The sequence below is a fragment of the Taeniopygia guttata genome, chromosome 1, assembly GCF_048771995.1.
Source record: "Taeniopygia guttata chromosome 1, bTaeGut7.mat, whole genome shotgun sequence".
Lineage (NCBI taxonomy): Eukaryota > Metazoa > Chordata > Aves > Passeriformes > Estrildidae > Taeniopygia > Taeniopygia guttata.
In genome coordinates this window covers 27,169,914-27,196,518 of record NC_133024.1, presented here as the reverse complement: position 1 = coordinate 27,196,518, position 26,605 = coordinate 27,169,914, and the positions used below count along the sequence as shown (strand labels likewise).

At 41.8% G+C, this 26,605-nt stretch overlaps 1 long non-coding RNA gene across 2 annotated transcripts; it reads right to left on the bottom strand.

Annotated features, from left to right (window-relative positions):
• Positions 1–1,583: 1,583 nt before the first annotated feature.
• Positions 1,584–26,571, bottom strand: LOC115494003 (uncharacterized). 2 transcript variants are annotated; one of them, XR_012051464.1, is made up of 3 exons: positions 26,486–26,571; positions 3,950–4,087; positions 1,584–2,879 (listed from the first exon to the last, which is right to left on the bottom strand). It is a non-coding gene; the product is annotated as an uncharacterized lncRNA (long non-coding RNA). The 2 variants fall into 2 exon arrangements; XR_012051465.1 differs by lacking the exon at positions 26,486–26,571 and adding an exon at positions 25,675–25,789.
• Between the last annotated feature and the right edge of the window lie 34 nt (positions 26,572–26,605).

Below are 26,605 nucleotides of genomic sequence, written 5' to 3'. Positions count from 1 at the left end.
AAAGCAGAAACAGGGCTGGCTGTTGAGATAGAAGAATGAAGAGAGGAAGAGAGAGAGAGCAAAAGAAAGGAGTGGGACAGATATCTGCTGCATATCTGTCAATATTTACTATGCAACATGCCATCCTTTTCTGTGATGGTTCCTCACCACCATATGCGTGTGACTTCTTAAATGCCTTTTGAAGGATAAAAGCAGCAAACCCGGGATCAGCACAGTTGCATTTGATTTCCTTTCCTTTTGGATCAGAGCAGTTCAGGAATAACCAATGGATGGCAATTGATGCAATATTCAAAATACACTCACAGCTATCCCCAAAAAAGGAAAGAACCCCACTCTTTGACCTGGCAGCTGAGGAGTAGAGTACGAGCTTGTGAGGCTGCAGTGGCAGCCCTGGGAGTGCGCAGTTTGCTAGAGGTCTCTTCTGCCACTGCAGTTGTGTCACCACCAGCTTCCACATGCAACAGATTAAAGATATGGGAGAGTAAGACATTGTTTTCAAGAGGTTAAAACTCTGCAGCTAGCAGGAGCAAGGATGAGGAATGTGGAAACCTGCTACAATTGAGAATCTCAGAGGTAGAAAGGATGGGGACAATGGTTGGCCAGGAAGGAAAATGAAAGGGATCAAAGGAAGAGAAAAAGAGGTTAAAGACAGTTTGGGAAGGAGGAACCTTAGGGAATGGTGATGGAAGAACCACTCAGGGTTTCTGAGGATAGGGAGAAGACTGAGAAAGCCACAGAAGCAGTGAGAAGACAATGAGGGTGAGAAGGAGCAGGCATGAAGAGTAACAAGGAACCTTACACTCTCATTTTCCCTCTTGAAAGCAACAAAACTTATGGAACCTAAAGTCCAAACTTCAAGCTAAGGTGGATGGGTAACAGTGCTGATGTCCTGTCCTGTGCTGTGTTGGGCTGTGGACACTAACCCACCCACCACACAGCGCCTGCTGCCAGGGGTGAGAGCCCCGTGACCATGCAGGGTGGAGGCTGCCTGTGGCAGCACCGAGCTGTGGTGCCAGCAAAGAGGGTGTTGTTAACCCTCAGGAGCATTGCACACTGCTGTCAGAAGTCAGAGCACTACTGCAACTTGTTTTGTGCTTGCATTGGTTGCCTGAAACAGCTGTTTTCAAAGGAGGCTTTTGCAGTTGAAGGCTTAGCAGATAAGGTGCTACTGGGGAAAGAGCCTGGTAAGCTCTCTTTCCCCCTTCCATGTGGTATAGATTGGTTTAAGCTCCAGCTTCAGAGGCCTGGAGCTTTCAAAGGGATTGATTTCTTCTTTAGTTTTGCTGTTCTAACTCCAGAGGCCTGCTGAATAAATCCATTGTCTGAATTGTTTGCTTGGAGATTGATAAACTCTAAATTGTTCAAGCAAGCACTGAGAGTCCTCATGGTGTCCTCTCAAAGAACGGGATTTCAGACACAGGTATGCTCAGGCTTTGCCTCCATTTAGTAAACTGAAATATTTCAATATACACCAAAACTGAAACATCTGGTTTTGATTCCCCAAATGGGAAAAATCCTGTACAAAACAAGCTCCCATTAAAAAAAAGAGAGAGACAAAGACAGAGAGAGAGAAACGCAAACAATTTCAGAGAAAGATTCTTTACCAACAATTGTAGACATTTGTACAAGCTGAAGCTTACATCAGACAAAATCAAGTGCTTTGGCCAGCAAACACACTTTTATCAGTCACTTCATAATCATTCTCTAATAAGAGTTGGTAATTTTTTCCAACAGGATTTTCTCTCCATTTTATGATACCAGTGGTATTTAATTGCATCACTATCCTTTAATTCCTTACCAGCCATGTCTCCTACATGTCTTTGTATAATTTTCCCTGGGACTGATGCCAGGTTAATGTGCCTGTGTTTCCTTGAGCAATCCCATTTGTCCCCTTGAACACAGGAGCAACAATGAGTTTTTCCCCCCAGTTATCTGGAACTGTCTCACTCTTCCAGGACCCATGAAATAGCAAGAGGTGTAGCTCAGAGCCCTTTTCAGCAAGTATTTTTTAAGCTCTTTGGTAAAATGTACCTAGTCTGTGGACCTTGAGATATACATATATTTATATATTTATTTAAATATAATAAATTTATTAACTCTTAATAAATGTCCAGAGTTGGTACTGAACTATCTCATCCCGCATGCAGGACACTGTATGTAAAGAAATTAGCACATATTATTTTTAGAAACTCTTAGAAGTTTTGTCACTAGTAACATGAGAAGTCCAGCAAATACTCTCCACGTTCTCCTAGGCCAGATGGCTGTCATTCCCCATCCTTAGTGAAACCAGCTGACCTTTATCCCACACACATTCAAATTTTGTGATTCTGAAGCAATGACTCTTGAGCACATTACAGCCCCTCCGATGCCTGGAGACACAGTCTCTCTGCTGCCATCCCTACTGGCCAAGGTGGCTGGGAATTTCACTGACTGTGTTTGCTTATTATGACCAGGTGGGATAGAGAAGCTTCGATTCACACACACAGAGGCATCTCAGAGCTTGGCCCCCGTCAAATGGTTTGAGAAAGGTGCCTCAATGTCTCTGCTCTTGCACTTTGCCACTGCAGAGTGTGCAGTCACCTCGGGTCAACCACAGTCACCATGATCTGACTTGGTGCTCACCCATCTCCTTTGGAGACAGATCTGTCTGTGGCTAAGCTCAAAGGGACACAACTGGGAAGATTTCTTGTAGCTTTGCATGAACAAATGTGAGCTAAATTTGTTTTTTCAAGTTTATTTGAATACAGGTTATATTTCTGATGTTGTTGCTGTAGTAACGTTGCCTACAGGATTAGTTACTCCAGATGCTGCCAAATTTTAAACATTTGGGCTCTGTTTTGTGCCACAGACCTCTTCCTCTCCCATAGTCTTATTTTTTCCTGAAAAAAAAAAAAAAGGGATAAAGTGATTTAGGAAGAGTTAATACCCCCGAACAGATGCACCAGCAAGAGATGTGACAAAATGTCAAGTGGAATGTGCCCGAGGGCTTGGAATTTGGCCATGGAAGCAGCAGATGAGTCCCCAGGATGGCATGTCCCCCAGAGGCCTGGCATGCTTTGGTGACAGCTGTGATTTTTATGACCCAGCTTCAATGACAGTTTGGGAGGGGTCAGCTCTGCTCTTTTCTGACAAGAATTCGGTTTGTCATCAGATTCTAAAATCCCTCTGATTTATGGTATCAGCCACTGCTAGCATTTTACTGAGATGTAGGTCCTCTCCCCACTCCCTGCAGACTGGAGGTTAAGGTGCAAACCCTGATGTTCAAATTAAATTAATCCTGAGGAAAAAGGAAGTGGTAAGTCATGAAGTGACAGGAGACACTGAAGAGCGAGCACCAAAAATCTTGCATTAAGAGCACTTCATCTGAGAACAGGCTGCTCTTCCACCTCCATCTGATCACCAGCTCTTCCAGTCACCTCCACAGTCCACAGCCTGCCAGACACCTTGGTTACATATTGCCTTGTATTTGCCAGTGATAAAGCAACTTCCCAGAAAGGTGATCTGCTTGGATCAAAAGCGATTAGGTGTCAAATGCCTCCAACCACACAGGGGAAGGGCCATGTCAGCACAGCACTCCTCAGCTTCTCAGCTCCCACTCAGTGTGACCATGGTGTGCATTTCCATGGTCACTTAACACCCAGCAGGGGACCCAGGTGGCAATTGCAGTCAGTCATTAAGAACACAGGTAGTTTCTGTTTTCCTCCTGGGTTTTTTGAACACTGAATTCTTTTTTTTTTTCTTCTTTTCCCCCAGGTCTGATAAGACATAGTAGCACAAATGGCTTTCCTGCAAGCCAAGAGCCCAACTCCTACATCCACCAGCGTTAAATTTACATCTTAAAGGAAGATGTTTTAGAAAAGGGAGAACAAGGCAGGTCCATTCTGATGATTCTCTCAGCTCCCTCCCAAAGGGAGGTTGCTTCCTCCAAACATTCTCCCTCTTTGCTTACCTTACAAGTACAGCTCTGTTGCCAGCCAGAGGCATTGAATTTTTCCTGCTGGAAAACCCAGTTCCATTGAACTGGAAGATCCAAAGGGGTGGGATTATCTTCTTCAGAGGAAGCCATTGAAGGAGATCATTCAAATATCTGAAACAAGAAGAAAGGACTGGCTGTGAAGCAGCCTCCCTGCAAGTTTGAGAAACATTGGCCTCAGGCTAATGCAGTTGTGATCACAGAATTATTATAAAGTCCTAAAATGGGCACAAGGAGCCACGGGTGCATCCCAACATAAAGGAATGAGGGTCTGCTCTAGTAATTCTCATTAGCTGTGCTATAAATGTGTCTGCATAGTCCTGGGACAGAGGATGGAAACTTCAGGGATCACTTTTTGTGTAGATGACAGCAAAACATTCTAAAGCACTGGGCACCTTGTGGCCAAAATGCGTGTGCTCCATGGGATCAAGAGACAGGAATTCTCAGCTTGGAATTTGACACTCTTCTAGCAAAATATATGTATTTTCTGTGTGTATGCACCACCATTCTTGCTTGGAACCCTCCTGCTCTTGAGTCCTGCACATTTTCCTCCTCTTTCCTCCTTATATTCTGCCACATGGCATTTTTAGCAATCCAATTAGACATTCCTTCCATTCCCAGTTCTTTGCATGTTTTAGAAGGCAGAGCCTTACTAACTCTCCAGTAGTCCATTGGATTATTATGGAAGATGTCATTTTCTATTGTAAATTTTTAATGAAGTGAATAAAAGCTAAAGAAACAAAAATTATGTATTTAACTCTATCAAGCACAACTCAAAGGAATGCCAGGCTCAAATTTCTCACAGAAAGTTACCTGACCACAGGGTTTTACAGGGTAGATCCTTTCATTTCTACACAACTGATTGAAGGGATTTTACATTAGCATTACCACAAAATTTACTGGAGATGTTTGGCAAGTTTCTCTTTGCCCAGGCAGGGGAGAAAATATAAATATTCCCAAAAGTAAGAGAAGCAATTCAAATCAATCAAGTATTTTTTCACCAAAATGGAAGTGCCCGGGAGAATCATAGCAGAGCAACGGCAAGAGGAAATTCAACTCAGATCCTTGCCCACAAAGGATGCAGAGGTGACACAGAGGGTCCCAAGAGGTCTGCCACAACTCCTGAGACCTTGCAAAAAAAGATGAATTGGCCCTTGCTGTGGAAACATTCCAGTTCAGTTTTTATTTTTATTTTTTTTTAATAAAAAAATACAGTTTTGATCTGCGGAAAAACATTCATCTCAGTAGGAAATATCGGTCAAAAGTCAGTCAGGATGTCTCGACTTCTGGTGCAATGGCAAACTGTATTTTGTCACCCATTCAATAGCATGAAAAATATTTTGAAATATCAGACTTTTCTGGTGAATGGGTGTTATAGATCCCAACTGTGTTTATCGAGAGACAGATTTTTCTCTGTTTGACATTGCAGGGCTCTAGCAGTCTTGTTACAGCACTTTGCACAACTAGCTCTGTGTGAGATGGATATGAATGGCAGTGGAAATCTATTCCAGAGGGATGGTTCTGTTTCCTTTATGGCTATTTTGGTTTATGTTCCAGTTGTCATCCTAATATGCAACGGACTAATCAGATAGCAAATGCTCCCTGGAGACCTCAGGATGTGGCATGCAGTTTGGGGACAGCACTGAGACAGGATAGGCCAGTGCCACATGACACAGAAGAGTATATTTTTTATTAATAGTTATATTTAATTTATTAAAATAATTTATTTATAGTATTTTTCCCCTGGTTTTCAAGCAGCTGAGTTCAGTAAGCACAATTCTCCTGTTTCCTCAGTTAGAAGGACAGCAATGCCAAAGCACAGGCTCTGGGAGAGGAGTAGTCCAAAAATTGCAGGGAAAATAAATGACTAAGACCAAGCGATTGTAGTTCCTAACAATCAGAAAGTGAGAAACATTGTTCTGATCCTCTAAAAGACTCCCAAGCTCTACATTTGAATAAGGAACCAGAGTTTCAGTACCATCTTAGACTCCACAGCACTTCACAGATTTTTTTTTTTTTTAATGCCTGAGAAATGTTTTCCAGATTTCCTCTGTTTCTGGTTCTTGCCAGTGATACAAATACCACAAGAGCAGTCTATCTAAAAAGTGTTCTGGCAAACAATTCAGGTGCTGGCAAAGACTCCAATGTGCACTGGCTACATTAGGTTTTTATAATGTGTCAGCTAGTCCCTGATAGCTACCATGTGGTGATAACGATTATTCAGTCCAAGCCCTAAATGTGATGGAGAAAGAGCATGTGTAAAGTGGGAATCCATCTCTGCAACCATGCTCTCATTTCTACACTTGATATATTTCCTGGGAAAGGAGTCAATCCAGAATCCTGGGCTGTTACCACTGAGAAAGGACCTGCTCTTCCCAGCCTTATATTTATGGGTTTATTAGCATTATTTGTCGCCACTATGTCTTCACCTTTTTATTTTTCCCGACTTAGTGATGCAGAGGTTGTGGACAGCCTAATGCAACTCACATCTCTCTGTAAAGCAGGTAATGGTCCCAGTGACTGCTGGAGAAAATTGATTGTGTTGGAGCAAATGAGCCACTGCTGGGATGATGAACATCCCTGAAGTCAAGGTTTGCACGCAAGTGCCGATATTTTGGCATTGCACATCAGGCATAATTTAATATTGGGAACCCAGAAGTGTCTGACTGGGCTTCAGAGAGAGCCCAACAACTCTGTTCAGCATGTCAAATTAACTACCCAGTAGTGAGCTACTCTGGCTAAATGATCACCCGTTGGCCAAGTGCCACACCACAAAGCTCCCCATACAACCATCTCAAAAAATGGAAACTTGTTATTCTGGAGCTGCCCTGTGAATACCCGTTCTGTCAAGGCTGGAGGGAAATATTTGGGGCAGGCAGGCTGAGAAAACAGAGAGGTGTTAGGTGTCAGAATTGATTTAAATGGGTTGCAGCTTTGCACACGAGCAGTAGAGCTCAGCAGCCAGAGGATGGGAGGTAGTCAGGGTGGGGGGCTCAGGGGCAGTAGAAAATGGCCTAGATACAAGATTCAGATGCTTGAGAGGCTCCTTTGGAGCCAAAGACAGTCTGTTCCCACTTTGCTTCCTAACCTTCACCAGCACTCAGCACCAGCACAATTGCCTGCTGGTGAACCAGTAGAGGCTTCTTCTTGGGGCCTTTGCAGGCAGAACTGCCAGCAGATGCGGTGAGAGTGACAAATTCAGCTTCAACAAATATTACTGACCCTTGCTTGAGTCAGTGTGGAAGTTAACAGTGTTTGGGAGGAGTTTCTGAACAGCTTTTGAGGTGCTGAGTACTTCTGAGTGCTTCTCCCTGCAATAGGCTCCTGTGCCCTAAAACCCTCGCATTATGCAGAGCAGGGGAACTCCTGAGGCACATCACATCTCCCTTATTCGAAAGAAATCAGGCTTGGATAAGGTTGGTGAATACCATCTGTCATCTAGACATGCAATCAGGTCATAATCAGAGTGTGCCCAGGAGCTGGAACCTGGAAGGTTGTAAATTGGTGTCGCTTGATAATTATGTGACCATGACCTAGAATCCTGACAACTTGAAAGTTTGAGCCCAAGCCTCTGCTTAAGCAGAGACATCTGTGAGAACAAATCAGATTGCTCAGGGTTCGCTGTAGCTGTGCTGTGTAACCCCCTCTCCCTTCTTGGGAGAAATCTCTTTCCTGCTCTAAGTTAATCACCTCTCTTCCCCTCTCTTGCAGAAGTCATGTGTTCAACTAACTCTAGAGGTACAAGTGGCCAAACCCTACAAGTGACACCAAGATGCCATTCTAGGAGCAACAACAACAGCAAAAGCTGTCCAGGTCCACAAAGACATCTAGAGAGATTGGTACGCACACAAACCTGAGTGGCAGCACACTTACACAATCGGGAGCAAAAGTTTGCAGGAGTCAAACTGAACATGAGGAGCTCCTCTGTCCCTCATGGTGAGTAGCGTGACAAAATGCAGTCAGAGAGTACAGAACTTCTCAGAAAAAAATGCACGTGCCTGTCTTTTGGTTTGTGTGGACATATCCTACAAGACTATTTTCATGGTCATCAGAAGGTACTAGTTCTTCCCATTGGTTTTCTACTCCAATTTTTAACATCCAGAGAATGTCACCTCCAATCTATGATACCTAAACAGATTTGAGACAAGCAACAGGCCCTTTAGATAAATGTTTGTCATAAATGTCTTTCGCTCTTCTTCTGAAACTCTTTCAAAATTGTTCCCACATTTGGCTGTTACCTACAATAAATTGTTTCCTATCTACCTTGCAGTGAGCCATTTTCTTCCTGGTTTTGCATTAGTTTTCCTCTCTGTTCCATGGCCTGTTGCTTTAAGTTCTGGGCATTTTCAGGCAGCTGACTTACTCCATCTCACAGTAAAAGACTCGTTACCATATTTTCTTCCTCTTTTTGATATCCAATAGAATTATATACAAGAAATTTTCTAAACCCTATTTTATATCAAGGTAGTGTAAATCTAGTTATACATTGTGCTACATAAAATACATTGTGTGTATAACTGCTACATGTTTGCATTTACATTATGAATTTGTTTATAATAATAAGGATGAGTTTAGTATAATTTATTTTAACTTTCCAAATATGAAGATACTCAACTCTGTGACAATAAGTTTGATGGCCACAGCCTATAGTACAACAGTCTGATTTGTCACCCCATGAATGGTTGGGCTGTTTTTGTATTTTTTGGTACACCACTTTGTTGGCAGTCCTGGTGAGGCTGTTTCCTCCCTTTTCAAACATATCACTCTGCAGGGTCTGTGAGTCTACAGTAGAAGTGCCATAACTTATCAGATTTTCTGCTTTAGAGACACCCATCATTGAGGGCTTGATGTGACATCTCTGATAGTTTGCTCAAAGATCTTTTCTGAACTTCTATATAGCACACGTGTGTATCAGAACTGGCAACATTTTAATCTAGCAGGCTACTCAGAAAAGATGCCTACATATGTTTTGCTATCATCCCAGGCTTCCAGAGAATGTGAATGGGCAACAGACTTGACAAGGCCACAGTATTAGGCAGACATTGCACTGGTATGTATCATGCAATGGATTTAAATCACACCAGAAGTTTAAAGGTCTCAGAATTTCTATGTATTGCTCTTTCAGCAAATAGAAGTCTACTTGAATAGACAATTCCAAAGTGTTTGGACAGTTACATATGTTTTTAGCTACTGTTTATATGACGAGATTGCTTTCCAATAAAAGCTTTGTTATTTGCTATAAAATTGAAGGCATAGCTGACTATTTGATGAGGTGTTGTGTGCACTGTGTCTGTTTTGGAAAAACAAGAAATCTGTCTTAAGGGAAGGCCTGAAGAATTTAGGCAACTGTATTAACATCTGCAGCTTTGCCACAAAAATTCTCTGAAAGGGAAGAAGGTTGTAGGGTTTAATATGGAAAGACAAAAAATTTGTCACTTTGATCACATTTGGTTTTTGAAAGTTTTGGATAAAACTACCATATGACAATACTACTAAAGCAGAAGCAGCAAGAATTCTGCTTGTTTGCAAATGGGTATTTCCGGCAAAAGTATCTCAAGGACCAATAAAATGATGCTTGGCTATTGAATGTTAAAATTCTTACTTTTCTAGTTCCTTCTGGAGGCACATGACAATTTTCACACCTGACCAAATGGGAATGACATGTGCCCTGGTGTCCTTTCTGTAGACAAGCCTGTGAAATGCAATGATGGGAAAAGCTCCTTCCTAGTTTCTACCAGTAGAAAAGGAGTTCATAAAACATTACTAAAAGAGTTAAAAATATCATTTTCCACCATAACTTCACAGAATCACAGAATATGCTCATTTGGAAGGGACCCAAAAGGATCCTCTAGTCCAGCTCCTGGCCCTGCATGAAGCCATCCCCAAGAATCACACAGTGTGCTTGGGAGTATTGCCCTTTAGCATGCTCGATTTTGAATTTCATTTAACTTTTCATTCACACAGTCTCAGATGTTTTTGTGACCACTACAGATTCATTAAGAACTACATGACAAATCTTCAAGTCTGAAGCTGATATTCAAATTCAGGGATGCCCTTTGCTCCTATTATCATTTCACCTACTCCATCTCTCCCTTCTAAACTGAACAGATTTGGTTTCTTCACTCATCTGGAAGTCTGTCTTTCTTACAACCATTTTTGTCATCTGACACAAACCCTTTGCCATAAATTAACCAGAGTTGTTTTTTACCTGGATAGTTCTACCCATGTGGTCACATAGCAGTCTAGCAGAACACAAATCAAAGCATCCCACCCGATTTGGATTTACCAGCAAATTCTCATATGGTTCATTTGGCAGAATGAAATGCAAACACTGGAAGACATTTAAAAAGTAGCCTGTGAATTTTCACATGCTCATGTGAGTCATGTGCAAGTTTGGGGTATAAATTACTTTGAAATCAAAAGCCAAAGTGCCATAAAATTCAAACACAGTAAGCTCGTGTGCAGACAAGCAGCATAATCCGTGTGTTTGTGAACTTTTTACTGCATTAAGGGCCTGGTTGTATCTCTGCCTGCAAAATCAAATTATAGAAATGGAAGAGAGTAAATCTCTGCCCAGCAACTCTGTGCTTGCAGAACAGCAGGTGCAAGTTTCAAGGGCAGGTCAAGGTCACTTTCAAAATGCAGCCTTTCATGTTAGGCTATCAGCCAAAGATAATATTTTTCTTCTTAAGAGTTTGTAACAACACAGGCTCCCATCAGCAATGGAATCACCTGCCTTTGCCAACACAGAAACCTTCTGTTGCATGAATCTGGTGCCTATTGGGACACAAATCTAATGCCACGTCCAAGGGTCTTCAACAACTTTACTCCACATGAAGAGGCAGCTTCACACACAGGAAAACAGTTGCTCAGATGTCTTTCCCCATAATCTGCCTGCCTGTTTCTTTTTTGGCCTTTTAGCGGCTATCACCAGGATGAGCAAGGTGGCTTATAGCTGACACAATGAATTTTCACCTCCCTACTCCACAGCTTTCCAGAGAACATCATACATATATATATATATATATATATATTACAGGTCTACCAAAGATATTTTCCATGAAGCACAAATTAAGTCTTCCCAGTCTTTCAAGCTGACCATTATCCCTGCTCAGTTCATGCTGACCTTTCCTTCCTCCTGAATTTCCAGGTTTCCCTGCTAAAAACATGATCTACATATAAAGGCCACTGTTCTCCTGAAGAAGGTAGAAATCGTCTGGCAGTATTATCACACTGCCTGTGCTCTCTCAAAGAAGGCTTTCTCACAGCTTCCTTTCCAACTCACCTGAGCAGAGCCTTTGCCTGCCTGCCAGGAGGCTCTCAGCAGGCAAATTGAACAGCTGATTTCGGGGACATGAGATTTCTGTTTGACCTTGTACAACACAGGAACTTTCCCAGCTTAGCAGTTTCCCCAGAGGTGTAATTCCAAAACACTCCCTGAAATAGTCCCACTACAGCTGCTCTGAGAGCACTTCCCAGCCCCCACCATGGATATTCTTCTTGGGATTCACACTGGCACTACCCCAAACTGTGTTATCACATACACATTTCTTTGGTTGCTGTGTATATATTAGTTCAATATACACATGTATAATCAATTGTTTTCAGCCTAAAAGTTACCCAATTTTCTTTGCATCCATCAGAAGCTTTCATCCTTATTTACTATGCCATAAATCTTGTGCAATTAACTACCTTAATTAGAAAGGCTTTTTATGCTTACTTTGAGACTATCAGCGAAAGTACTCAACAGTGATAGACCAAACCCAAACCTCTATGGGACCACATTAGAAACACACACCCCTTTACTGACAATTCCCCACTGGTAAATACAATTTTTAGTCACTTCATTCATTTTTGATTTCTTTAATATGTGGAATAGTGCTTTGGCAGGTTACTAGCTTTTTATCAGAATCCGAAATATTTCAAAGTCACATTTGGAAGGAATTGAAACCTACCTTAACAGAATTAGATTTGTCAGCCAGCAACACAATTTTTTCAATGAACAAAGTGAATTTATTTTAGTAGAATCCCTTTTCTGTGCAACTCCACTAACTAACACTCATTGAATTCTTGTACTTTAACTGCTTTTTGATTGTGTCCCACTGCTATTTTTTCCCAGCCTCAATATCATCCTAACTGACCTATAACTTCCCCTGTTATGCCATTTATCTCTTTAAAATGTCAGCAGACTAGCTTCTTAATGTTTCATTGGAATCCTTCCAATTCCTCAAAACTTGAGAAATTAAATCCACTATTCAGAAAGCTCCCTGATTCGCTTGAAAAAAACCTTGACTGCAAAGTAGTCAGATAATTTAATTTTAAGATACTTAAACTTTCATGGTTACTGTTTGACTAAGCTACCATCGGACTGTACCCAATATACCAGTACACTACACCAATGCAATAGATCCTTTTTTTGGGCTGCTTTCCAAGTTTTGTTCTCTAGGAACTGCACAGGCTTTTGGCTTCCTTTCAGAGGAAAATATTGCTTTTAGTTTTTGGATGTCTTTACATTATGGTGCTTGGTATGATTGTTATGACCACTTTGACCAAGATTCTTCTCGTGATGGTCAGATTTGTGCACAGATCACAGCTACCAGCCCAAACATTCTCCAAGAAAATTCCACATTCCAAGAGGCACAACTTCAGCAGCACATCATGGTGTGACCTATGAGTCATTTTTTGCTATCCAAAGGTAATTTTATTTTCATTTATGTGCTTTATTTTAATTTATGTTTTGTTTACAGTCAGGTGGCAGCATGTGGGCTTTTGGCATTAGCAAATACAAATACTGAGTAAGTCAATCTGCACTGGACATCTTAGATCCATCAGAACAACTTGGCTATCTGAAATTTTTCTTATTTTGCATAAAATCCAGGATGTGTATATGTATCTTCTGTATGTGCTACAGCACGTGTGTGCGCATCTACATTAACTATATATGACATCAGTATAAAACTATTGTATTATCATCATATCCAACTCAATTTTCTCATTTTCCTTCACCTTTTCCTTTCACTTTTCCAGTACTAAGACACTCTTCATAAGCCTAGAATACCAATTCTGCACACCAATCAATCTAAAATTAATTATAATTGCCTTTAATTCAAACCACTTATTTTAACCAGCAAGGTGGTGTTCACCAGGCACCAAACAGGCCTCAACTGACTTGAATTTTGTGTTCTCATGACCTTGAAGAGTCAAAGAGAAGGGGAAGACAGCTGGTGTTTTATGTGGAGGTCACAAGCAGCAAGTCTATAGGACTTTGTCTCTGGGCCAGCACAATGCAGCACCCAGAGCTCGCACTAATTTTGATACAGCAAACCTCATCACTTCTGCTGGCAAAATAAGTCTCCTAACAAGGTCTTCTAAACATAGGCCTGCTGCCTCACAGCAGTCCTCAGTGAGACCTTAAAGGGGCATTAGATCTGACACAATTCTCAATTACATGTAGCTAACTTATCCAACTAGGATAGTTCCTTCAAGGACAGAGAGAACCAGACACTGGACCAAAGTATTCTCACACTGGGATGTCAACACTTTGCACTGGAAAGGGCAGTCAGGTGTTGTGCATAATCCTACACCTGGTGCTGCCTGAAGCCTGTATCTCCATATTTCAGTGACACAACCATCCTGTCCCTTGACAGCCTAATGAAAAACGAAAGCCACATAAGTGGAAAGTCCTTTAATCCTAAACCCTGACAAAATCACTGTTCTGTTTTTTCATTGTGATTCAATACAGCCTCTGCAAACACTGTCCATACCTCTCATATCCTAAGTGATACTGGCAATGGTGATCACTCTTGCCTTTTCTCTTGTGGGGTGCCAGCCTTGGTAGAAACCATCCTGAAAATCTTACCTTAAATCTACCTTATCATTTCTAATAAAAGAAAAGGTCTTGGTGATGGTGTCCTCTCTGAAGGCCAACCTATGTAATTCCGTATTGGATTCCTGTAATTTCATGCAAAGTTGACCATAGTCAAAATCCTTTTTCCTGTGTGCAGGCCTTATGCCACCGACTCCTGACACTTAGCTCATAACCAACTGTATGATCCATCATCACCTGAGCACTCGTCCCATGACAATCTCTGCCTTCTTTCAGCATCACTCCAAGATATGTTACATTTCTATGCCTGAATATATTCAGTCCAGAGCTGTAATGTAAATATTTTCCAAGCTTTATGTCCTGTGTTGTGTGCTGATGTAATTAAAGACCTTACCAGAATGCCACTATCAGGCATAGACTCACAAAGGCAATTGTGACTCTGAAATTCCCAATATTTTGAAATTAAAATCTTAACTGTTGTGGTTTATAATTGTTTTTTAGTGTTAGAAACATCCTTACTATTTATCAGTTTCTGTGCTGTGGTTCCTCTGATCTATTGTTTCTCATGGCCATGGGGAGAAGTTTCAAGTTTTTTTTAAAACTCAATAGATTCCCCTCATACTCCCTACCCAAGTCATTTAATTTTACCTAGATGGCAGGACACTGATGCTTTGCTGCATCAGAAACTACAGTGCAGGCTCCTGTGTAACAAAGAGGGAAAAGTGCTTAAAGCCTTGAAGCTAGAACTTATTTGTTAGACAGAGAAGTTGTCAAAATTTATATGTTTTGTTCTACAGAAAGTTCTGGTATCAACATTTATTTTGGATGCACATCTGGAAGAAATGTTGAAACAGTAATGTTTTTACTAAAAGCAAATGTGTCCTTTCTCAGCAAAAGTTTAGCTTCAGCCTGGTTTGATATAACTGTGGGTCCCTTGGAACTGCTGTGGTGCCTCATGAGGGTGATACATCATGTTGCTCAGTCGATGAAGTTCCCAGCCAGAGTCCTGTGATGTTTTGTGGCCATCTGACTCTCAGAGTACATTGCAAAAATTTAATGAGAGAGACAATTATGATGCATTATGGGAGTATGATGGCTATAAATTAAAATGTCCACAAGGCACATAGTAACTATTGTGGACATAAATTAAAGCTGAACTGCCCCTTCATGAAATGTTTTAATTCCATTTGACAAACCAAAGTATTTCAATTTAGGTTGAGCTAATTCAAAACAAAGCATTTTATTTTTCCCAATGGGGAGTAAAAATCTCCAGCAAAAGTGCCATAGGGAAATTCAGAGCTCTTGAAGACTAAGTTTCCATTCAGAAAAAGATATTCATGGGAAATATCTGACCCCCTATAATACATACTCCATATCCATATTTATAAAAATATATAGACAAATATATTAGCACAAGCAAAGATATATAAGGCAGAATGGTTAAATATAGTTTAATATGCTTAATATACAGTTAGTGATATTTAAATTACAGTTAGTTGTATAATATGCATTACAAGTTGGACAGAGGAAGTCATAAAACATCTATTTCTAATGCCTATATGGATAAATCTGTAACTTGCAAGCTAAGCTCACTAGAAGCTCTTTATTTTAGTTTATTGGGGGAGAGGAAAAGGTGAAATATTCATCTCATCCTTGATGAATTCACAGAACTGGCAGGCCTTCTATTGCCTCATGACAATCCTGTAATGCTCTAGCAACTGGGAAACATCTCATTACATCCACACAGTTTTCTGGCTTCCCATTTTGAAAGAGAGCATCTGCTTCCCTGAGACACAGCTCCGCTATTGCATTGTGGCAGAAATCTAATGTTTAAGTATTGCTGACAGAGGCCTATGTACACCTTCTGTATTACCACTGCTCACAGGGAAAGATTTCACTTATTTTGGGCCATCAGAAAAAATATTACACACATTTTGTCAAAAGGATTTTTGTTTCCCAGAAACCAAAGTTCTGTTTAGTCCCCAAAGAAGAGTCTTATCCCCAGGAACCTGTGCCATCAGAGGTGGAAAGGTGCAAACAGCATCAAATCCAAACACTTCATCATTTTTAATGAGGTTTCACCATGGCAAAAAGTATGAAATTACACTCTTGTTATTTTTATTTCAGAAACATGAGTCATACTAGACCATTTCAGACACAAAGTAATGGCAAAGCAACTTCAGAAATTGCTAGCAAGTATTCTCACAGTGACACAGTTTGTCACTCACAGCTGCAAAAGGGTTTCTGTAAGAAACACTGTGCTAACCTGGCCCGTGACTCCGCAGAGCCCACAGCCATGTCAGCTCTGCCAGCTGCATCCTGCTGCCAGCAGCAAGCAGGAATCCTGGAGGAGGGGATATTTCTGGGATGCAGCTGAGCCATGGGGACTGCAGCAGCAAAGGTGCTTCAGGGATGTGCAGACTCACATGGGGAGAGCCATGTCCAAGGCTCCCTTCTGCTCTCTGATCCACCTGTCTGGGAGGCCATATGACTGTATTGGCACAGCTTGTGACTGTGACCTGCTTCTTGATCAAAAACTGGACCGCTCATTTTCCATTCCTCATGTTCCTCATTGAGCTGTGGTGTCTGACTTGCTTCCCTGCCTCAGCCATCTGCCTTGAGTTATCCAGCCTCGTGACCCTTCCTGATTCTCTGCTTTCCAGGACGTGTGCCTGCCTCTCCTGGCAGAGAGAGGACAGAGCTTCCCATTCTGTCCCACTCAATGCATGTCCTGGCATTTGTATTTATTCAAGCTGAGTTTAGCTGAAAGGGCTTTGTTCAGGTGATCAGGCCCGAATCAGCAGTCTGAATGAGTGTCCCCTCGTCCCCATTCTTCACCACACCTCCAGCTCTCTCTCCCCTACAAACTTCACCAGCTGTGATTTTGTAATTCTCAGAGCCCACTGAAGAACACGCTTGTCCCCGTTAGCTAAGACTGTGTGTCCGGCATTTCCACTCAAAACTATCACTGTACAGTGCGAGCTGAATGTAAACAGAATAACAGCCAACAAAAGGAGCTGGAAAATATTGCCTGTGGAAGAGGGATAGCAGAATATGTTGCATAGTAAAGCACTGGGCAAAACCACTCCAGGAGATACAGATGAAGCTTCAGTCAAGCTTTTAAGAATTGCCCTACTTTTGGGGCAATGTGTACCTCTCAGAGACGCAGCAGCCTTCAGGGAGAGACAAGTCTGTGCAATGCAGGTTGCCTTTTCTCCGTGTTCTGAGCCCTTGCTACATGACAGCCTCACCATCTGTAGCTGTAATTTTGAGCTATAAATAGCATGAAACATTTTTTCCTGCCTCTGTGCCCGCTATGCCATTCACGCCACCGATGTCCTGCAACAGACCCATCCAGTCCATATCCCATTTACCCTTCTCCTTCCCTAGATTTGTGCCAGACCTATTTTGAGCCTATTTATCTGAGCCATTAATCATAGCATGGTTAGTCATATATAAAAAAAAAAAAAGAATTTCTGGTCTATGAACATAACAAGTCATTTCCAGCTACTGAACAACTTGGCAAGAGATTTTTTTTCTTTAGTTGAAAATATTTAAGACACAACAGGGAGGGTTTTTTTATCTGTGTATTTTTATAAAAAGAACATGTAAATGTGTCAGACGGGATGAGATGGGAAACAGCCAACTCTTGAGCAGTTGCTAAAAGATGACACTTTGTAAACTATGTTGATAACCCTCTGTGGGAGGAATAGCAAAAACTTAATTAGTCCTGCTATATATTATGAGAAGTCTTATTTTTAGAGTTTTGAAAGGAGCCTGCAGGAACTTCTTGTCCATAACCTCTTGTGAAAAAGTATGATGCCTTGACTCCATGGGAAGGTGAGAGGCTTGTCAGGGAATAAGGCAACCCACAGTTTCTTGTGGCTTAGCTTTGTTCAGACAAAATGCTTGCTGACTTCTAGGAAGGATGAAACTCAGGCTTGTCATTTCTGGGATCTAAACTAAAATGAAGAAGTAAATAGTTCTGACATCTGGAAAAGAACCCCAACAATGAGGTGTCCCAGATCAGTTTGCCGCTGAGCCCTTGAGTAATACATAGAAAGTCATTGAACCTTTTTGTACTTCACCTCTGTCCTGGAAAATGGCAATAATAGCAACATTTGGGACACAGATGGCATTTCCACTTTGTTAATATTTTTTGCTTTTAACAAATTTTGTGCGTTTTGCACTGAGTTATGCCTAAAACCTGTTAAAACTGCCCACAAAAAGACAGAGATTGTAGATGAAATTGCTGATAACAACATCCTAGAATCATTCACCCCAGCATGTGAGTGGCTCTAAACTAAATCAAAATTCTAACTCAGACACATGAGCTCAACTCTTCTCCTGTAAACATTAATACCTTATCTGCCAAACTCTTGGCTATTCTAGGTCAGTCCAGCCTCATTATAGTGTGCAAAAGACCCTTCTTCTATCAGATAAAGAATTTTTCATTTAAAGTAGCTCTAGCCCTGCAAAATAATAATGGTTTCCTGATAAGAAGCTATTCTATTCAAATAGTCTTCCCTATTCCAGACAACATTTTGTGGCTTTCACTTTGGGACAGTCTCATCTGGTCTTTTCAATGATGCTTCAGCTGAAGTGCATGGGAAACATACTTTAAACTCTTTGCAGTCAGTGTCACCTATCTCAGGCAACTTAAGTCTTGTGGGATGCCCCTTTTTTCTAATGCAGAACACAAGAATAAATCAGAAATAACAACACTGAATACTGTAAGACACTTGCTGAGAGCCACATGGGACCACTGTTGTGGATGCCTCTTCCACTGGGTGAAAAGTCAGAGACAGCACAGCTGAACAGAGAAACATGGTGAGAAAATCTTTGTATAGCATCAAAGAAAGACACCTAAAAATAGCCCAAATCTTCTTTCTGTACTTGTTTAAATAAATCATCTTTCTAAGGAGAACTGACACTTTGCAACCTCACAGCCATATTTATAGGAGGTGGCAATAATTTTCAAGAATGGTCTAAGCTGGGAGGGAAGTAATTGATCTGGAGAGCCACAACAGATTGGTGATGACTGATTTAAACTGCAATGTGGTTATCTGAGATTAAATAGCAGGGAACTTTATAAAAATGTCAGTTGAGAAAGAGAAAAGGCTTTGAGGAGGTGTGAAGGATTCAGAGAGCTTTAGATGCATCAAGTCAAGGCTTGTGATCGCTTCTCTAGCATTGTTTGCAGCCCTGACAGATGCCAAGGATGTGTCCAGTCTCCCCTCAGTGATGCTTTAGCTCTGCCTCCCTGCACAAGGGGATGCAGTGTTATAACACCATGGAAAAACAGCCTGTGACATCCAAGCATTTGAGAATCTGTCCTTTTCCTACCCAGGGTAAGACTTTGGAGCCGCTGGCATTGGTGAGTGCAGGTGATTGTCATCCATAGGAAGAGTTGAGCAAATGTCCCAGGTGCAGCCTGCCAGTGTCCCTGCTGTATGGAAAAGACAAGTGAGAGATTTGTTGCTATCTTCAGGAGGCTCCATCTCATATCTACCCTGTATAGATCCACACAGATCTGGGCTGGGATCCTAATTCTACAGCAAAACCACTGCAGTACATCCAATGTAAAGCTGTCCTGTGTGACACATCTCCCTGGGGGTTCTGTTCCTGGAGCTTCAGTAGCTCCAAGCACTTTGCATCATAACAGCTCCCATGTTTCCACTACAGCTTGAAAGATAAATTAAGGAAAACCCAGCTCTGCCCAGGGAAAGGGAGCCCACAAGAACTTTTGAATGTAAGTGAAATATAAATATCAGTGTCCTGTACTGTCACAGCAAGCACTGCTCTAAGCCATGTACCTCTGTCCTCTTTCTGTATTTTAAGTCCCCCCTAGGTCAGCAGACAATGTTGTGTTTCAAGAGCTGCCATTCATTGTCAGGCACTTACTGTCCAAGGAAGGGTACTGAAGAACCCAACAATTCCAATGAGCAAGACAGTTTTCTTGTGTGGTGGGAATAATTTATTCAAGCCTATTTCTAAGACGGGTAAGATTCTAGAACCAAATTTTACTTTAGCTGTTAAAAATATTCAGTTTTATTAGAAATTTTTGTCAAAGTAATATTTTACAGCCTGTAAAGTCATTCCTCCTGGAGATTTGCAACAGTGGGAATTTTATTCCATGTGCTTTCATGCCCTATACACTGAAGGGAGAAGGAAGACGTCAGAGATCAAAGCATATTGAAACAGGCATAAGAAAATATGTGCACCTCTCCTCTTCCTCTCCTTGTAGTACTGTACAGATGCTGCCTCCTAGAGACTCTCAACCTCTCCCAAGTTTCATGGCTATCTCTATTCATGAAATTGAACTGCTGCCGCAGCTGCTACTTCCTCCATTCATTTTCACTTCCAGTTTGGGCTCAGTGGTGGGATGAACAGGAGGGAATAGTGGCGTTCGTCATCACAGCCATAAAAGCTTTTAAAGAGATACAAGAATGCCATACCTCAAACACTCAATTTCTCCTCCTGCTAATGAGCCTGCCAAACAGAAGGGTGTTTTGTGAAGAATAGAGGGATGCAGCAGGTCATTTGATATCAGTGGCTAAGGTGGCATTTCTGTTTTCATAGCTGGTCCCTCAGAAGACCATTGCCAGGCACACTGCATTTAGGGGTTTCCTGCAACGTAGTGGTGAGAAGATGACAGGCTGGAAGAGGTAAATCCATCTGCTGAATTGGACCCTACAGAAGGACAGTGGGGAGATTAACTTATGGAAAACAGAAGCAAACTGCTGTAGACTTCTGCGATCGACAACTATTAATTGTGTTTGGAGACACAGCCCAAGCTCATGCATAACAGATGAGTGTCCAGCTGCCACTTAGACTTGTAGGCACCCACTCTGTTGTGGCAAGCACAGGCCATGATTAGTGCTAACTGTGCCATGAAGTGGTTGCAAATGGAATTAAAACATGTCATATGCATAGCCACTGCTGTCATTGCTATGGCTTTGGGGGAAGAGAGTGAAGAAAAGGCCAAATACAGCACAAGAGGATCCCTGAGAGACACGAGAGCTCAGGCATTTGTAACTCCCAGCTGGAAAGTTGAGTTGTTGAAAGGAGACTGTGGTTTTAAGGAAGCTCACTAGATAAATCTGACAGGGTGATAAAAACAGTTTGTGTTTTTGCTCCATATCCAGCAGCACCCATGTTATTCCCAGCATGGTCATGACTTAGGTCTCAGCCTCCATCTGCCTGCTTGGGGGAGATAATTTCATTGTGTCAGCTGTCACAGATGTGCACAGCACTGCTAACCTGCTGCAGCAATGTTTCATCATTTTGGCATCAGCCAAACTCAGCAATATTCCTTTACCTGCACTTATCTGACTGACAGCCTCTGCCCTGCCTTCCACATCAAATCCCTTTGAAGACCTATAAAACACCCAGTGATGTTGCCTGAGGCTATCCTCAAAGGCAGTTGGATCAAATTGATAGAGTATTATTCAACATGTCTAATTTCAGGTGTCTGCAAGGAAGAATTTTATGACTCAGTGGGTTGCTCTGGGTAATCTTGAAAGTCACAAAGGGAAATAAATACTTTTAGGACCTGATCCATTTCATTGTTTTAGACATTTACATAACCATGAGGTAACTAGCACTGTGTAAAGGGAGGCTGCACATCCAGACATACAACTCAGAGGAAGATGTCCACATCTGGTCAGCTGCATCCCACCCACTGTGACTAAAGGGAGAGAATACATCATACTTGCTCACATTCAAAATTTATACCATCCAAAGCCTTCTGCCAAAACAAGAAAACCTCTTCCTTCATACAAAGAGACAGTTTTCAATGTTTTGTGGTTCTCACTTGCTCCTTGAAACCTGAAGAAATCAGAAATTCTAAGTGCAAGGAAGTCTTGCAGGAGTGCACTAAGGAGCACAATGTCAAACATCACACAAGACCACTTTCAGTACATGAAGGCCCAACTTCCACTCACAGCTTCTGGCTGATTGTCCCAGTTCCTTAATTTACTCACTAGCTAAAAACTTTAAAGTTAAAAGTTATTAAAGTTCCATAGAACAACAACAGATAAAATGAGGGAAAAGAAAAAAAGGCAGGCTTTGCTCAGAAACATGGTTTGAATTGTTCTTACTAAAGCACAGTCAAATGCTGTGCCAAAGCAAGGCAGAATAAACCTACAGCTAGTATTTAAAATATCCCAAGTGACTAAACAGTACTTGACCCAGCAGGACTGCAGCTTGAGGTTACTGTCAGCTTGTAGCCTAGAAACTATTTAGGTGTAAATATGAAGATAAATAATTCATTTCCGTTGCAAAGAGCAAAAGTGATTTTTGTGAATTACTTGAATTTATCAAAATTCTTTCATTTCATACAGTATGAAGTGATATATGTAACATCATATAATATTTGTAACACATTTCTGCTGTGAATTTGCCTAGAAGGTTTCCTAGGAGGAAAAGCAAGAAAAATATATCCATATTGAATTTGACAGGCAGGGATTTTTTTCATGCTCAATGACTCCAACTATTTCACTTTCATTTGAGCAGAATGAAAAAGCTGCAGAAGACTTAAAATTGACTAAAACTTCATGTCTTCCAACAGTTTTGTGGAGAGTCTCTAGGCATTAATACATCTGAGCTTCACTTCAGTGCTTCACTGGGGAATTTTGATGGTAACATGTAATTGTTGGTTCATTCTGGCCTGTGGCACCAGACCATTGTGGTCCACCCTGATCTAACTAATAGTGCCTTCTCAACATCCCTATTTTTTTGCTGTTGTAGTTCTTACATTGCTGATTGCTAAACATGTGGTATCTGCCATATTTTAAGTCCTGCAGAGAATCATAGAATATCTTGGAAGGAACTCATAAGGATCAACTCCATAAGTGCAACACCGTACAGACCATTAATTTATATAACTCTCTTGGTTCTGTGCCATCTCTCATCTGGAAGTGATGCAGCCCCTTTGCAGTGGAACAGACCTGTAAATGACAGGAGTGCCTGGGCTGCCTCCCTAGACAGCTCATGCCACCCTCTCATGTGCACACACCCGTGGTTTACACCCTGGAAAGAGGAGATAAGCAATCCACATATGCTGCACACTGACTTGATCTGATCCTATGGGAAAAAGCGTTGCATGAGACGGCAAACTACAGCTGAGTTTAAGTCTTTGGGGATGGTGGTGATGTGACACTGTGCTGGATGAAGCCTGTAATCAGGAGAGCAGCACCAGGGTGCACAAGACAGCCCAGACTCAGCCCTGAGAGATGGCTGTGCTCTGCTCCTGCCCTGCTCCATCTCGGCCGTGCAGCGCTGGCACGGACCTTGCTGACGCGCGGGTTTGCTGCTGAGGTGCTGAGCACGGAGTTTCAGGGCTCCTCCGCCCCAGACAGGGGAGCTTCCTGCACCACTGAGTCAGCCACTCGCTCTGGCCTTTTGCTTAGGGCCCACAAAATTAAAAGTCTCTCCACTGTGTTGACAGCTGGAATCGTTTTGGTTGTGACTACCCTCTGGCATCACACTGCTTTTTTGACTATTCTGACTGGAGGACACTAAACTCAGCTGAGTGCTTCAGACTACAAACAGCTTTGTGAAACCAGAGTGCCCCTGACACACAGCCCTGGGTAACTGCCATCATTTGTTCTCAAAAAGCCAGCTTCAAACAGCACCATCTATGTTTGATATGCCCTTTCCAAACATCAGGCTTTATTTTTGGGAGCACACAATACCCGGGGTTTGTACTAAAGAGCTCATTGTTCAGTTTCACAGGACTTAATAAATATGTCCCAATCTTCAGCTTGCCATTTTAAAGGAAATATTGTCAATTATATAGACAAAACTAGGAAAAAATTGCCTCACACTTCGTCTGCCTATGATTAACAAACTACACCCTGCACTGAACTGGAGAAAGGGCACCATCCAGCCTGGCTGTTTTGGGAGCTCCTGGAAAGGACATGTGTCTTGGATCCTCTGCGTAACACTTGGCAGTGCACACCATTGCTCCAAGTGCTCCTCTGTGTGGGGACAAGTGGCACAGCCACATCTTCCCTACCTGCCGGGATCCATGTGGAGCTTCATGCTGAACCTCTTTCCCCATCTTGTGCCTCCATGGGACGCCAGGGTGGGAGGTGCTGGTGTGCTGCAGTCCAACACGCCTGCTGTCCGCAGCGAGCTCTACCCAGCATTTATTTCCTGAATAATTTATTTCCTGAATATTCTCTGCCTCTGGAATTACTCAGCTAGATCCCTGCCTGGTGGAGACAAGTGTGTGGACATGAGGGAAAGGGCTGAAAATCAACAGCAGTAAAGTTTTCTCGTGAGAGGAGTGCCACAGGCAAAAAAGGGAAAACACACCAGAGATGTAGGGTGCTGAGAAAACAGCTTGCTTTGCTGAAAGAAAACGAAGCCAATTTCACGGTCTCAGATCTAATTTTTTAGAAATTCTGTAATACCATTGAAAAAGGCATACTGTGAGAACTGCAGTCTCCTACTGCATCTCCACAGCACTGTCTGCCTTACACTCCAGGCAGCAAGGTGCAGGTTCTGTAGAAGATGAGAATGAGCCCACATTCACACATTCACATCGTCCCTTTCAAAACAAAACTCTTTTCTTTAGCCTGTGGGAGGGGGGAAGGAAGGGGCGAAGGCAGGCAGGCAGGCAGGCAGGAAGGAAGGAAGGAAGGAAGGAAGGAAGGAAGGAAGGAATGGGATGAGAAAAAAGACATCAACACTAGAGACTAATGATTTAGGAAAACTGAACAGAAAAAAGGTGAAATATTAATAAATTAAAATATAAGAAGGAAAGCCTGTAAAATTGGTTACAGAAGTATAGGCAACCTTATTCTTTGTGCAAAGTTCTGGATAAATGGGTAAATCTGTTTAAAAGCCTAGGGAGAGAGATAACCCCATCCAGAAGGAAAAAAGAGAATTACTTCACCATTGAGACAAGGGGACAACTCTGAGCCACCTGGAAATTTTGGAGAAGGTTTAAATAGTGAGAGAAGCTTTACAGCACAACACAAGCAGAGAAACAAGACACTCCATCTTGGGGAGATGACATTTGCCAAGTTCTAGGCTTGTTATTGATGTCCTATCACATACAACCACACCGGATTATCCTGGCAGGAATGGTAACATGCAGCACAGAAGGTGCAAACAGTTATTTTAACTCACTGCAGGAACACATGCACTCACACACTACACATTTTGAGGATGTTATCCTGCGGAAGGGACACCTATCAGCTAAAGATAGGCATAAAGCATTTGGAGCCTTCTCAACACACGCCTGCCCCAGTCATTTTTATACACATACAAGCTACTTCATGAAAACAAAGGTCTGAAGCTCAGATGAGTATTTATTGACCACACACCTAATAAAAATGCTGGTTTTGCTGCTGAAGCAACTGACTCATGAAAAGAAAAGAAGGAATAAAAATAAAGAACTTTTGAACTGAAGGGTTAGAAAAGCAAAGACTCATGAAATCACAGTAGCTCTGAGTAAATGTCTTGTCTGAATGCTAATTCTTGCCACTGAAAAAACACATATAACATCAACTTTAGCAACAAGTTAAAACATGCTTGCTTTAAACTTACAAACAAACAAAACCCCTGAAAAACCACTCTGAACCCTATACAGTGCTGTAGTACTTGGATATATATTCCCAAGGAGTAGTTTTTAATCAGACAGTAGCTGCATTACATTTTCTCAAATAAATAAATAAACCACACGTCTTTCTATTGCCTCATGAAAACAAAGTTACGTAAAAGCCGGTTATTTGCAGCATAACCTTTCTGAAGAAGCCTCAGCTGATGTCAGGTAGTTATTTGTCACCCGAATCTAATACTTTCCGCCCCATGCCAAGTCATTTTCATGGGATCTGCAGGGTGTGATGGGGATCAGGAATACCTTTGCCATCCGTCACTGCTGCAAATCACCAGAGCTGGATCCATCTGCCTATGTTTACCAGGCAACCAGAGTCGCGTTGCTAATGCGAAGGTCGCCCCATGTGAACCCATCAATCAGCAGGCTGGCGAGTTCAGCCCTCCACCAATATCAGAAATAAATTCAAGGGAACAGTTTTTTAACCCCTCACTGCTCCTAAAGGGCCTCTTCATCTCTCTTTCACGGGAGCAATTGTCAAAGTCACATCCAAAGTGACGTTCTGTGTGGAACTTCAATACCATGTGTACGAGATACACCTGTGACCTGCCCACTCAAAAACTTGCTGAATACAGCTCAAGACAGGCAGTGTAGCTAAATGAGCTGTAACTGCTGGATTTAAATGCCAAGAAAACTCTGACAGTATATGTTCTAAACCGATCACCAGCTATACTAAGAACACTGTTTAAACAATTCAACTCAAAACATGATGTTACATTTAACGAAAAGTAGCTTTCCATTTTATATAACTAGTAAGTGTTTACAGTGTTTGTTTATTCCTAATTTGATTTTTTGCGGATGTCTATGTCAAGATTACAAATTTAGTCAGCTGCTCAGTCATGCTTTAAGCTAATGTGCCTTTCTGCTCTGTACAGATCCATGCCTTCATGATCTTTCTCTGATTGAAACTAGTCAAACTAATTAATTCAAAAATTATTTCTATTTCTAAATTGTCTGCAGGCAGACTGGGATCTCAACTTATTTTGTTCTTGCCTGAAATTGTTCAATGGATTCTTTGTCCAAGCATACCTCAGACCATAAACTCCTTGTCACTTACCTGCAGTGGCTGATCCAACCATCTCATGTTCCCACTTCTGGACCTGGGAGAATTGTGTGTCTGTGTGTGGGTTGGAGCCTTTGACAGAGAAGGAAGGGGTATGGAAAATGTATGTGCTAC